This window comes from Gadus macrocephalus, chromosome 23 (genome assembly GCF_031168955.1).
Source record: "Gadus macrocephalus chromosome 23, ASM3116895v1".
In the NCBI taxonomy this organism is placed as follows: domain Eukaryota; kingdom Metazoa; phylum Chordata; class Actinopteri; order Gadiformes; family Gadidae; genus Gadus; species Gadus macrocephalus.
The window spans coordinates 3,801,915-3,817,594 of NC_082404.1; the positions used below are offsets into that span (position 1 = coordinate 3,801,915).

The 15,680-nt window shown below is 45.6% G+C and overlaps 1 long non-coding RNA gene across 2 annotated transcripts; it reads right to left on the minus strand.

Annotated features, from left to right (window-relative positions):
* Window positions 1-12,551: 12,551 nt before the first annotated feature.
* On the minus strand, window positions 12,552-13,805 carry LOC132452412 (uncharacterized). Of its 2 annotated transcripts, none has more exons than XR_009524318.1 (2): window positions 13,782-13,805; window positions 12,552-13,547 (listed from the first exon to the last, which is right to left on the minus strand). It is a non-coding gene; the product is annotated as an uncharacterized LOC132452412 (long non-coding RNA). The 2 variants fall into 2 exon arrangements; XR_009524319.1 differs by lacking the exon at window positions 13,782-13,805 and adding an exon at window positions 13,583-13,641.
* Window positions 13,806-15,680: the final 1,875 nt, after the last annotated feature.

Here is a 15,680-nt window from a genome sequence, read left to right on the forward strand (position 1 = left end):
CATGCTGACCGCCGCTGCGTGTGCAGATGTCTTCGATTTCACCAGCGGTGAGTGTGGTCGACCAAAGCAAGAGAGGCAGTTCTCTCTCTCTCTCACTTTCTCTCTTTTCTCCTTTTTAAAATCCTTTGACCCCTGCACATAAAAGACACGTTCCTGAATGCTCCTGACTCATTGTCCCTACTAACTATTACTACTACAGCTCACGTGGATTGTGCACAATCCACATGACCAGTATCTGTCCCTATCAAATAGGGTTAGGGTTAGGGTTAGACGACTACTTTACTACTGCTACTGCTACTACTACAGGAGGTGGACAGGCAAGGACAGATGACAGAGCAGGGCTGAGATGGTGGAAAACGGGTGGACAGACAGGCAGTGCTCCAGGCAGGCAGTCAGTCAGATGAGAACGCAGGCGGGAAGGCAGGCACGCAGGTAGTTGGCAATCCTTGGGTGAACACAACATGGAAATGATACTCACGAAAAAACATGGAAGAATTTAATGCATACAGAAATATGATTTTAATTGCCACAATTATTATTTATGTCATTGTTTAATGGTTTGTTACATATTTTATTTTTGTACTGTTTATTTTCATGGATAACTATTTTATTTGTGTAAGACTAAGTAGGAACTTATTTTTAACCTGTGTTGCAAGCGGGAAGAATTTGATTGTAACACGTCACTCAGGAAGAAAAGGGTGAATAAGAAAGTTATGAAGTAGGAGAAGTGTGCAAGCCTCCGAAAATAAGTTTAAACCTTACGTTTTTGCAGAGACATTTACTGTTCAATTGAAGATTTTTTTTTTGTATTACGTTTGTGGACCTTTTTACTTTTGGTTTGCAAGATTTGTCAAGTGGACTCATTCCCTCTTGGTTGTGTGCAGCCAGTGAGGTACGTTTATTTCTGCCACGTTGTATCATATGTGTTTACATTCTGTATTTCTGTCACGTACAAATTATGTCTTAAATTGTACGCTGTGTATTTAACAGTTCGACGGTGACTTATAGTGGTTTATGACGAAGGAGAAGAATAAAGTCATCTGTAACTGAAGAATCGTGGTCCCGTGTATTTCTTGGAGGGAGTGATAATGATATTCACAAATGCCGTGACTAGTAATCTACTACTGTGGCTGAAATGATCTGGCGATGAGTGGGTGAAGAATACAGAATACAGGTTTATATACAGTGGAGATGATGACCGGAGATGGATGGCAGGGGTGCATCTCGCCCATTGCACATACATGCACACCAAGTGGGGGAGACAGAGCAAGGAATCTACTGGGTAACAGGTAACAGTACACTCGCCTCAATCGGCCCCCTCCAGGCGTCCCACCAGGTCTATCCGGGGGTTCGTCATGGAAACCCTGGAAGAAGGAAGAATCATCGATGTAGCTGCGGGGCACCCAGCTACTCTCCTTTGGGCCGTGACCCTCCTAGTCCCCCAAGTACTGGTAACCCCGGCCCCGTCGGCGCATGTCCAGCTGGACAGTGTTGGGCGGCTTGTCATCGATTATGGGGTGGTGGAGGAGCTGCAACCAGGGGGAACCGAGGGCTAGTGGAAACAGGCTTCAACTGAGAAACATGGAAAGTGGAACAAACTCTCATACGAGAAGGCAACTTGAGTTTGGAATTCAAGTTTGCGAGTCAATCAACAAAGGACCATCATTATGGGGGTGAGTTTATTGGAGACATACTTAAGGGGAGGGTCCTCAGAGGTAAGCCAAACCTCTGAACCGGGAGGTTGTTGGAAGGAACAGTGGCGGTCGGCGGTCGGCGATCGCCGTGGGCGGTCAGCCGTGCGGATCAGAGTGGAACAAACATCCCTCCAAATCTTGCGACACAGAAGAAGATGGAACCGGACTGATGGGACGGCAATGTCAACCAACTGAGCTGGGAAGAGAGGCAGCTGGAAACCCATAGCCCACTCAAACGGTGACATACCTCTGGCCGAGCTTAGTAGGGGGTCGTGGGAGTATCGGTGCTCCAAGAGGAAGGATTCTAAGTGGAGACACTACAAAACCATGTGTTGTGGTCCAAGGTCTGAAACGATATCGGAGTGAATTCAATGGAGGTGTAACGCATGAAGTACCAAGACGTTTTCCGTACCAAAAGCATTTGGGTGTTTGGGGAGAGCCACAAAATTGACTGTTTAGAAAATGTATCCACTATGGTGAGAATCACTGTGTTCATTTCCGTGAGCACACACAGTGCAGGGAGCCACGGGTGTCGGCCTACACTGTGGGACACCAGAAGTGCCACTTCATTAGAGAACGGGTGTGACTGAGTCCAGGATGGCAGGGAAACCTGGAGGTGTGCACCCACTGAGGAACCTGGGAGTGGACTCAGGCATAAAGAGACGGTTAGTAGAAGCATTACCTGGGTCTGGTTGAGTGAGTTGGGCCTCATGAATCAATGACTCAATCCCCCACATCAACACGGCCATCATCCAGGACGACAGGAGAATAGTCTCATCACCTGGAACTGACTCCTCAAAGGAAAACTGGGGGGAGATAGCGTTGATATTCCAAGATGGAGATCAGAGTGAAGCTGAAACGGCCGAAAAATAACGCCCACCGGGCTGAATGTAGGCAAGGTTCTTGTGGTCGGTCCAGGCAGAAAAGGAGTATTCTGCTCCCTCCATCCAGTGCCTCCATTCTTCCAAAGCCAGTTTCACAGCGAGAAGCTCCCGGGTCCCAGCGTCATAGCTCCGCCCAGTGGGGGATTAGCAGCGGGAGAAAAAGGCGAATGGATGGAGATTCTGGTCTGAGGCGAAGCGCTGGGACAGGATCTCGCCAAGTTTAGAATCAGAAGTGTCCACCTCCACTTTTAAACTGACGTGAAGGTTGATGAGGACAGGGACGTGAGAACTCACTGAACACAGCGTCTGTCTCTGCGGTCCAGGAGAACTGAGTTGCAGGAGAGGTGAGTAGGAGAGGTGAGATCAAGAATGGTGCTGTATAACCGTCATAAGTTTAGCCTTTTCCCGAACAGTGTTTACATGCCCGCCCGGAAGTGATGTATCTCAGGAATGCCATCGAAGTCCTACTACTCTGCCTTGACATACAGCTTGTTCTCCAAGAGTCTGAAGTACCTGTCTCACGTTAATGATGTGTTCCTCCATGTTGCGGGTAAAACCTGTATTTGATCAATGTTCACAACATGTGAAGGGCCTCGAAAACAGCTGGGGCATTGATAAGTACCGAAATGGCACTCAGGTACTCAATACGACCAAGTGGCGGGTTGAAAGTGTCAAGCTTGGAGTAGATTGTGGCTCCTTGGAGGTGTTCAAAGGCTGAGGTAATGAAGGGGAGAGGGTATGTGTTCTTTACAGCGTTATTATTTAGGCCACGGTACAACAACGGTGTAGGGAACAGTCCTTCTTGGACACAAAGAAAAATCAACACAGACAGGGGAGGAAGACGGCCTAAGAATACCTGCAGCAAAAGAGTCCTGGATGTTAGTCTCCATGCTATCTCTATCTCTCTCTTGATGTGACAGGTTGTGTAAACGGCTGATTGGCAAAAGGGCTCCTTGACAACAACTCAGCAATGCAGTCATAGGGAAAGTACTGAAAAAGATAGAGTGCAATCTGTTTACTAAAAGCCTCACCCAGATCGTGATAGACGGGGGAATACTGGACAGATGCGGGTGGCTCAGGGACAACTGGCGGAACAGTGAACTCTGAGGGAGAATGGGCTGACTTCAGGCAGGTGGAATGACAGAATGAGCTCCAACTTACAAACTTAGCGGAGCACCAATTAATGTGGGGGTTATGTAGTTAAAGCCATGTCAGACCCAGGACCACAGGGGAATGAGGGGATGAAATTCCATTAAACTGGATGTGCTCACAATGTTTACCGGAGAGGAGGAGATGAAGGGGTTCCGTATGGTGAGTAGGGTGGGCGAGAATTATCTGTTTGCATTGGCAACTAGGGGCTAGAGGCTCTACTGCAATACCCGCCTGGGTAACACGGTCCGCGTCAAGAAAATTCTCATCCGCCCCAGAATCCACCAGGGCAAGCCGTGGCAGAGATTGTTGTCCCCAAAGACGGACCCCCACCTTGACTGGTGAGCCTTCCCCTCTGTCGCAGGGGACAAGAGGTGAGAAAGTGTCCGGGGAAGGTGAAGAGCCGGGGAAAAGGAATGGACTGCCTCGCCCATTGCACCGACACGCAAACACCAAGAGGGGGAGACAGAGTGAAGAACCTCCTGTGTATGGCTACGGCTGTAACACTACTACTACTCGTACTACTACTGCTACTACTACTGCTATTACAACTACTACTGCTACTACTACTACTACTACTACGACTACTACTACTACTAATACTACTACTATGACTACCTTCCTGGTGTGACATGTCTGATTTCTCCACCTTCCCTGCCTCTTCCCACTTTGGTGTCTCATTTCGTTTTTACTGGTATGTCAGTTGCTTAGCTCTCCCCTTCCTCGATTCCTGCCTCACTCTCCCATGCATGTGTGTGTGGTTGACGTGATTTTTCACCCTTGCTTCTGGTCCCTCCGACACGTTCAATACGTCTTTGGTCTGGGACGTCAAGGAGGATCCTGGTAATGAATGACCACCAGATGGTCTTTATTAGGCTAATGTGTTCTCCCCTCTCCCTCAACCCGGGGGACGCTGCACTCTGCTGCAACCCACATGCACACACGCCCGGCTCCACTGAGCACGTGGACGGCCAGGTGCGTAGGTTTTGTGGTGAGCTGCATGCGTGTGTGTGTGTTTATGTGTGTGTACGTGTGAAAGTGTGTGTTTGTGCGAAATATCGTGTTGCGTCGGCCTCATGTTGCATCGGAACAAGCGTTTGGCAGATGGGTTTGGTGGGATTGCCAATCACACAAACACACATCCATTCCTTCACATTGAATCAGGCTAACAAGAGTGTGTGGAGGGAGGGCCAGTTAGCACTTTCTCTGGGACTTGTATGTTGGTGTTTTGACAAGGTCAGCCGTCCACAGGTGAGCCTGTACTACACACTGTGTGTACCCCTTTCAAGCAAACTCTGAAGGTATGCTTCAGTTTCAATAAGCCCAATTTATTTGGTGTTATTACCATTTATTTTATTGGAAGCTATTAATTAATTTCATATCCCATATCCCCTAAAATGGGTGCTGGAAATGGCCATGGTTACCTGGTATGGTGAACAAGAAGGGCTGTGATCCAATTCAAGTTGACCCTTCTCAGAGAGGTTTCATTGAACGATAAACACAGGTGTCACTCGTAACACTAATCATGATCTGTTTTTGTACCAGTGCACAGGTAGTAGAATCACCGTTGGTGTAGAATTACAACACTAACGGACTATGGAACATGCGCCCAAGAGGGGTTATAAAAGAGGCAGAGGATTACTTAGAGTTATCAGCATCTTGTTTTTTTCAATTGGTGTGGTTCTTCAACAGAGATCTGATGCAAACTATGCATCTGGTGTTGGTGTTAAGTTCTCCTTAGGAATTAATTGAATTAATTTAGCAGTATTTCATCAATTATTGTATTTTCAGTATCCACACTAAATGCAATGTTTTTTCAAATAAAATCATTGCATTTAGCAACACAAGTAGAATTGTGTTTCATTTGTTAAAATGTCATTCATATTTCTAGATATTAGCTGTCAAACCAAGAAATATCACTTGAAATTAACCTTATATAGCCTATTATAATAGCAGATTGTCGAATTCAAACCGAAGTCTTCAAAGTATAAGTGTAGACTAAGGAGATATGTAACTCAGCCTCATTGTCATTCAGTCTGGGAAGAAACAATGTCCTCCCCAAAGTATTACGACAACAAAACACATCTCTCGAGGTCCACAGACTTAGGGACTGTGAGATCAATCCTTTTGAAAATACATTACAGTTAGGAAACATTTTATTAATAAATAATTGGTAAAACAAACGTCAAATGTGAAGAAAATATGCATGCCCTGTGAGCAGAAAATCACTAACTGCCATAATGAAAGCAGACTTTCAGGGGGCAATCAAAGTCTGTTTAGATGACATGGCATGTCACTTTTACCGTTCTTCTTCATAATCAATATTTACCAAATGATTGCTAAATATTGGTGTCTTCCTACTCTGCACTCCACTTTGACTAATAAGTTTTACTTTTAAAACATCTGCAAACAACGTACAGCAAACACATATTTTCTTAACACAGACATCGTGTATAAGCCGATAACTTTTAGGATTGATGAGTATTTGATCGGGAGAAAACATTGTTTTACCGCAAGTGAGTGTTAAAAATAATTGATGAATGCGGGCGCGCGTGTGTGTGTATGAGTAAAATAATTAATGAATGGGGGCGCACGTGTGCATCCATATCTGTTTAAACACACGCAACCTAAACACGTAACGCATAATACAGTTGTCCATGGCAATGCATACTGTATTAACGGGGGGACATATGCATATTAGGAACACAAGTCGATAACGATAAAGCATACTATACTGGTAAGAAACTACATTTGTTAATGTATTGCGTCTATCATTAAATAGAACCACAGTTACCGCATATCATATTTGTGTTAAGTTTTCTTTGCCGAAATGTATTTGAGGAAGAAAACACTATTCCATATGTGAATTAGGCCATATTATTTGGCCATAAACTGAGCGATTTGAAGTTTAAAATTCATGTTGTCATCCATCTGTCTCAACGGAGACTGCAGACGCGCTGTCAAAATATCAACTCGTCAGATTCAAATGTGCTCATGGCTCTTAAAGGGGATGGGAGCTGGCACTCTCATTGGTTTATTGCACGTTACGCCCAAACCACACCTACGGGTAATAAGGCTACTTCAGACCAACCCTTTTTAGAATTGTGTCTGGCGCAAGAGTCATTTATGCATTTATGGTAAAATAGCAACATCATCATAGAACCGCCCACAAAGCTAATTGCGTTTGTCACTTCTCACTTGTTAAAATAGGGCCCTGAGTCTTCTAGAAGATGTCCAAACACAGCCTAGTCCTCAACCTCAGCGCCCTCTCCCTTTATCAGCTGCTGATTGAAGTGGTTCTCATTGTTTTCTAACAACGCTTGTTCCACTAGTTATCATGGGATGCATGTAATGTATTATGGGATGTTTCCTTTGTCCCTATGAGCCATGTCGGCACCTTGAACACTGGTTCTTCCCCACAGCTTATCTGTCCTTATGTTGCAATGGATCATAACGTAGACACTTTAGAATTATATTTTACAGCATATGAGGCTACAAACACAGTTTATCGTTGTTTATGTGCTCTCTCGTCTGCCTCTGTCTTTAAAGCCTGACAAGCTAAAAATGCCTTTTTTGACATGATTACACGTTTTCCATAACAGGTGGGCTGAAGCCACGTGTTCTGACCTTGTTCGTCTCATTGGTTCCACATCACATGCCTCTCTTGCCAAATAGATTTCCGTCATAAAGGAAAATATATCAATGGTAATACTGTGACATTGAACATTGGAAAGAATAAAAAGACAGTGACAAAAATAATACCAGAGCAAATCAACGATGTAACAACTTTGATGTGAGGATTGAAAACCGTACGGAAAAAAACGATTGCCAGGTGTGTGTGTGTGTGTGTGTGTGTGTGTGTGTGTGTGTGTGTGTGTATATATATATATATATATATATATATATATATATACACATATATATACACGCCAAAGCGATATGTGGTTGAGAGGGGAAATAAGTGCTGACACCGCCATATTACCAAGGATGACAAATGGGAAGGGAGTGCTCCGGGACCCACTGGGGAACAGGCACATTCCAAATGGCACATTTATTGGGCGGAAATTGGAGGAAAGGAAGAAGCAAGACAGGGAAGGAAAATTGGAAAGATAGAGGAAGTCACACAAGAGAGTATCACGACTCAAAGACCCCCCAAATATAGAAATACCTGGGGGGGTCGCCGGTAATGTACAGTACAGTAGACTGTACCAGCAGCCAGCCTCGATATCCTGGGGGGTGTGTGGTCTCAAACGGAGGGGCATACGAAAACTCACAACAAGTGAGGCGATGTTATGTCCCAATTATATTTACACCAATCTATCCATTATCCCATTTCACCCACTTCCTCATATGTCTGTGTATCATTAAACAGTTATCACAGCTATTGATTCGGAAATCAAAAAGGTAGCCTATTGTCATCCAAACATGTCATTGATTGATATGAGATGATATACTTCAACCTAACACTAGACCTATGTGCAAAAGTATTATAATACAACACGTTGGTCCTCAATGATCTTCTAGCCCACGTCTTTGGACAGCGACACAGAAATCTCAAGAATCACAGAGCCTTTGCACTGGTGGCCACATGAAACAACGCAAAGCTTGATTTATGGTGGCAAATCCTTGGCCAATAAGTCCTGTTTTGTAGGTTATCCTAACAGCGGGATTTGAGGCTGCCACAGCTGACCTTGCGTTGAAGATAATGGTCCGTAATGTATTGCTAGGCAGACCATTAGCCTCCCTACAATAAGCCCAGTCTGGCATCCCTCCCCCTTTTTTCTTTTCATATGAACTGATAGCTGAGTGACTGCCAGACCTCTGTGCTCCAGCCTTACACTAAATGCCAGAGCGTGTTTGTGGCCCAAACCGTATGACATTTCCTACGCATCACGTAGAACTGGCTGGATAAATAATTAATGATGTGCTTGCAAGCGGCACCTAAAATAAACTGTTATCTGCAGTTTGAACAAGCTGCTCTGGAAAACATGTGTGTGTGTGTGTGTGTGTGTGTGTGTGTGTGTGTGTGTGTGTGTGTGTGTGTGTGTGTGTGTGTGTGTGTGTGTGTGTGTGTGTTCGTGTGTGTGTGTGTGTGTGTGTGTGTGTGTGTGTGTGTGTGTGTGTGTGTGTGTGTGTGTGTGTGTGTGTGTTTATGTGCGTGTGCTTGTGAGTGGTGTGTGTGTGTGTGTGTGTGTGTGTTTGGTGGCGGTGTGATGTTCTACACACAAACATGAAATGTCCACTCTGCGGTTGGCATACACAGTGACTCCGTAACCAAACACTGCCAAGCCATTGGTGTATATGTAATGCCCCCTCCCTGTCTCATTCACACACACACACACACACACACACACACACACACACACACCGCACACACACACACACACACACACACACACACACACACACACACACACACACACACACATACACACACAAACATATTGTTGAGGTCATACCAGACAAATGGTGAATTACTAATTAAATCATTATAACACATTGTATTTGGAAGATCCCTCTCAGATATACTGGCCCCTGATGCGGCAACAACCCACAAACAGCATTATTCAATCCTTTTATAGTAGAAGGATTGACAGAAAGGTGTGGAACTGAGCTCCATCTGTACGTACTGCCGTGGTCTCACCTTCTTATCAGGGTTTGAGGTGCCACGACAGATATAAGGCACTAGATGAGCATGTGTGTGTGTGTGTGAGCACTAAGATGGGCCCCTCTTGAAGACTGACCCTGCAAGGCTGTTGTGAGATAAATAAACACACCCCATAAAGGGGTGGCTTGTTGTTGTGGTGACATTCCCTATGAAATTAAACTGTTGTGGAAAGCAAGTTCATTGAACACTAATTGGCCAGCAGCTTTTTGGAAATGCTGTAGCGGTACGAGGACCAAACACTTACAGAAAACCATGGTACAAAGCAGAGCTGATCGCAATGGTTACAATTAGTACCAGTTATGTCTCTTGGCCTCAATTTGAGCCAATCAGAAACTGTCTAACACCAGGACATATAAGTTATTATTGTGAGAATTATATTTAATGGGTGTATTGTAATAGGACATTATATCTGGAATCTATCCGTCAAATCATGTTACATTCTAGTTGTGATATTTCTTTTAAGTTGTTAGATCTGAGTTGTTTTTTTAAAGGCGTTTCTCCTTCTCTCAGTGCTACGTGGCCCGCAAAAAAGCTCATGTGTTCCCTTCCGGGAGGCCAGTGTATCTGCAAAGACTATAATTATCTTTTCAATCAAAGTATGTTTCTCAGAGTTATTTCCCCCTGGTGACCTTGCATTTGAGACCCTACCTCTAAAGTAGCCATCTCCGTCTGCCCTTGTAGAGATTGTTGTGGTTTGAAGGATATTTACGACTTACTCAGCACCGGAATACATTCCGGACATTTCATTACTGTGTCTAGTCGGCTATTACAAAGCAAGGCTTACAACTGGCTTCAACGCCCCCTTAAATTTTTGTCGACTAATGTATTGCTATATGTTGAAGCATAGTCTATATTTGGATTTGGAATGAAGCCAACCCACCATCATGACACAATAGCAAGCCGTAAAAATACGCAAGCGGGACTGTGGCATATGCTTCCTCTTATCAAAGCAGCATATACAGACCTATTTACATGAATGCATGTAATATACAATATATACATACAAGTACATACGAGAGAGTACATGATGTCAAAATTATCGTCTCCAAAGAGTGGCGGATGAAACGGTAAGCTTGGAAATGACTTGGAAAAGTGTTTATGTGTGTGTGTGATTGTGTGTGTGTGGGAGTGTGTGCAAACATGTACAGATGCATGCGTGTCATGGTTGCACTCGCTCGCACGCACACACACACACACACACACACACACACACACACACACACACACACACACACACACACACACACACACACACACACACACACACACACACACACTCACATATGCACACACACAGCAGTCATGGCATCTTAAGATGATTGCTCCCTTGCGTCCTCACAAGAAGAGCTCTAAAGCCCAAAGAGAATGAGTATGAGTATGATAGAGTGAGGAAAAAGCAGGGGCTATGGGGGTTAATGGGAAATGCAGTATTGTAGATACATTCAAAAATACATGGGGGGGCGGGGCAAACCACATGACAGCTCAATCAGACAAAGGGAAGAACCAGGGTTGGTCCTTCCCAACCAAATAATTCACTTATTCAAAACTATTCATCTTACTGCATCATAAAGCTAATACAGTTCTACATACACAGCACGTTTGAGCAGACAGATGCATCGCAACCAAGTGTTACGATTTTCTCCTCTATTCTCCCAAAAGTGTCAAATTGATGCTGATGATTCTATGATGCCTTCCCTTAGGGGGTGTGAGAGGGAAGGCATGCCATCGGTGGTGTCTGGTGGACCTTACACAGCTGGGACGGTACGGGGGATATTAGACGGCAGAGAGTAGACCCAGCCCCACACGTACAGGATAGGACACACAACATGTCATGGACTATATTTAGACCACGATTTTGCTTAAACTGGTTTTCTTGTTATTATTGCAGCATTTTAGCTTCTAAAGTGCAAAGAAAGCGGCGGGATCATTTGCACCTAGCCAATATGACACCCAGGATCCAGACCTCCTCCCCCCCCCAGCCCACACATACACACACACACACACACGCACAGACGCACACATACAGACAAACACTCACACACACACACACACATACACACACACACACACATGCACTCAAACTCTCCTGTTTGGCATGTGGAAATAACATGCAAGTACTAGGGGGATGGGTGGTGACTTCAGGTTGGAAATACTTATTAGGAAATCGTTTGTTTTGTATTTTACTTCCAAAGTGTATACAACTTGATAGTTATGTGATGTCTAGTGGGTATTTGTAAAGGTACTGCATCATATGAGGTCACTCTCCAAAAACAGCTTCCTGTCTGGCTGGAATTGGATGGTCAAAAAAGATATGAAAAATGATTAAAAAGACAGTTGGATTGGTATGTGCCTCTAATATCAACTCAGTCCAAAAACTATCAAGGCCACAACTACTCTCAGAATAAATCCTCCTTACCCCAAATGGTCTAATTTGCATGTGAATTGGACCACCTTGTTTTTACATAAAAAATCATGATAAAAATCATAAATCATCAGTCACAATATAATGCAGCCCTCATACACTTGCAAGTAATCCATGAGGTATGAAGAGTATATCTATACCTTTAATATATGCCATCCTAAAAGCCTCAACAAGCCTCTGGATTTGCGTGTGGGTGAGACGCAATGCACAAACAGTTGTGGCACACAGATGTTGCGCTGTGTGAATCGTATTGATCGATATCAACACCACCACAGTGATAGTATTCACAAACAGGAATGGGTGACCACACCTTCTATTTGCTTGATTTCTATTGGAGTATAGTCCAACCCTCTTCTTCTGACAAATGTACTGATTAATTTGGCGCTTTGGATAAAAGCTCCTGCTAAATGCCCTTAATGTTAATACATCAAACATCTCAAAAGTAGAGCAATTCCACAACGACGATGTCTATTAGAATCAAAGGTTAGCTGAAGCCTGAACTGGAGAGGTTGTGCATGTTCCTGCTCGTCCCTCGCGAGGTCCTGCTTGTCAATTCACCAATCATTGATCCGCAACATGTGCAGATGTTGTGTTGCAGTTGCAGCTTTGTGGATCGACATGTCCCCATCAGAAACCATGCTGCTGTGTCTGGTTGACGTCGGGTTACTGCAGTCGGCCAAGCGTAGGTTTGTGTGTATGCGTGTGTCCAGAAACATAAAAAAAGGAGCCCAACATGAGAATAAGCAGTGCACAGATTTATTTGTGCTATATACAGTTATACATTATTTCTCTCTATATATACAGTATATTACAGCAAGGGAACAGGCTAATGCTACACAGTCATGATTGCACAGTTGTAGAGTTAGGCCACAGTGGTAATGGTTTCCGCGGTACAGGAGGAGGACAACGTCAACAACAACGTCAACAACATGGTCTGAAGCGCGGCGTGCGTATCTTTGGCTTGGTATGAGGACAGGGCCGGGCATCGCGGATAGAGAGACCGACCTCGCCGTGGTACCACATGGGTCAGTGAAGATGATGAAGATGATGAGGAGGATGAGGAGGATGAGGAGGATGCGATGGTTGATTCTAGCCTTACATTCCAAATGACCGATTGGGAGTGCAGAGAGAACTTAAGGAACTCATTAAAAAATGGAGATGGCCGTGGGGACTCTCCTCTCTCTTTGTGGGGGCCTACTAATGCTCTGCTATGAGCCTGTGTGGGAAATCACCGAAGACAGTAAAAAATATATATATTGTGGGAGTGTGCGCTTAATTGGATGGTTGTGCACGTATTCACACAGCGTGTGGCCTTCCCATGACCCAGGGCGGTGCACAGTAGCAGTAGGGGGAGGAACACCATCGCTCCCCACACACCCAGATGAGACGGCGCTGCTGACCTCGCCAGGCCCAGGCTGATGGGTCAGGGCTTCATGTGTGGCTCCCTGTGTGGCTGAGCTAATGCTGGGGGAACCAAACCCCCACTCCACCCTCACTGGAACCCCCACCGCCTCCTCCTCGGTCCTGAACACGCCCCGCACACATCAGCTCCTCACGCATCCATTCTTTACTTGTATTATTCCGGTCCCACCAACGACGGCACCCGGCACCCGGCACCCGGCACCCCGCGGGGGGGGGGGGGGGGGGAGGTGCATAGACACGGACTGGGATGGGAGTGGGAAGACCCCCCAACTGCCCCTCCTCTCACTAGGGAGGGGAGGGTGGCGGGACTGTGGCTGGAGGCTAGTGGAGGGGGGGGGGGGACTGGGGCTAGAGGCTAGTGGAGGGGGGGGGGGACTGGGGCTGGAGGCTAGTGGAGGGGGGGGGGGGGACTGGGCTAGAGGCTAGTGGAGGGGGGGGGGGGACTGGGGCTAGAGGCTAGTGGAGGGGGGGGGGGGACTGGGGCTAGAGGCTAGTGGAGGGGGGGGGGACTGGGGCTAGAGGCTAGTGGAGGGGGGGGGGACTGTGGCTAGAGGCTAGTGGAGGGGACGACGACTGTGGCTAGGGTTAGTGGGGGGGGGGGGGGGGGGGGGGCAGTGGGGGGGGGATAGACAGGAGAGATGGATGCAGGCGGGGTCGGCTGGGGTGAGGCTCCGGTGTGGTGATTAGATCACAGATACCCTTGAGCCCCGGGCTCATCCCATTCTCCTCCCCCCCCGACCCCCCCCCCCCCCCCCCCCCCCCCACACACACACACACACACACAGACGAAAATAAAAAGAGAACATTTCAGACACACAAACTGAGAGGGTTCACATTAAAATGAAAGTAAAAATGTATAATATTCTGTAAGAAATCGCTTCAGACCTGAGCAGCTGGATCCACAACGCGAGTGACACTGCACTGGCATAGACGTACTTAGTAACACCAATGTTCATGTAGTCTGAGAGGCTAAAGGAACATTACACAACATCGATCCTTCTCTAGTTCATAACGCAATCCAATTTTCCACGAAAAACACATTGCAGCTCAGCCCAATAAATACATTTAAAATATACAGGTCATTTGCAGGTGACGTTACAACGCAATGGGGAGGCTTTGGGTACCTTTATATGTGTTTGGGATGCTTCCCTCTAGTGGTCAGATAACAGTACTACCGGACAACAGCACCTTGAAGGAGGGTGCTGCTCGGTGTTGTGGAATCATATCATACTAACACAATATCAAAAAAAGGAATACATTGACTTTCTTTTGTTAATTGCAATATAAAGAACATTCGACAAAAACACATGCTGGCACTCTCTGGCTACACAATGACATCAAAGCTACGTTTAAGAAGATCAGAAGGCTTTGTCGTCCCACTTGTTTTCTTTTTTCTGACATAACAGCACCATCCTGAATACAAAATAGCCCATCTTCACAGCACATCTGTATAAGGAGGTTATAAATACAGCGTTGGGGGGGAGGAAGAGCTTTGCACAAAGCATACATGAGTAGAAAATTAAATGATCAGCTAGGCATTAGCTCAGAGAGATGTCTTCCCACCAAATCCTGGCATAGTGTGCCACCATTGTATACTTTTGAAATCTGTTTAGTAAACCATCTGCCGAAGTAAAGGAACATCATATAACATTAACATGTAAATATTATTATTTCATATACCCTAGTTATTGATGAGGTAAACTATGGTTGAATTAAAAGTCAAAAGTAGTTACATGTAATAGATTGTGTATGTGTTTGTGTGCGTGCGCGTGTGTGTGTGTGTGTGTGTGTGTGTGTGTGTGCATGTGCGTGTGTTTGTGTGTGTGTGTGTGTGTGTGTGTGTGTGTGTGTGTGTGTGTGTGTGTGTGTGTGTGTGTGTGTGTGTGTGTGTGTGTGTGTGTGTGTGTGTGTGTTTGTGTGTGGGTGTGTGTGTATGTGTGTGTCCTTGTGATTTTGAAGAGTCGGTCGGACTCAGTATTTTTGTGGATAATTCGTAGGATCATCAATAAAGAGATGAGCCAGGTAACCCATAATCCTGCCCACCGATTCGTCAAAAGCAGTAGCGCTGGTCCAACTGACACAGAGGCCATGGCCCTTTGGAAAGCCACTGGGAGGAAAAGCATCGGGCTCAAAGCCTTTGTTTGGCCCAACTTCCCTTAAGCCCCTCTACTCTTTACTCTGGGAAGAGCTAGATGTATGTATGTATGAATGAATGAATTAATGAATAGATGCATGGATGTACAGCTGGGTCAATATTGTCGGTAGGCAAAAAGCTTAAAGTAGCTGGAACAAGCATAACCCCGGGCTTCAGCCAATCAGAGCACTGCAGTCATATGGCTCTAGAGGTGTGCTTCGTACTCCCTCTTCTTTCCCAAAGGCTCCGTCGAGGGGGTTAAGTGCTTTGCAGTTGGTAAATTCTTTGCGGGAGAAAGCAAAGCCAT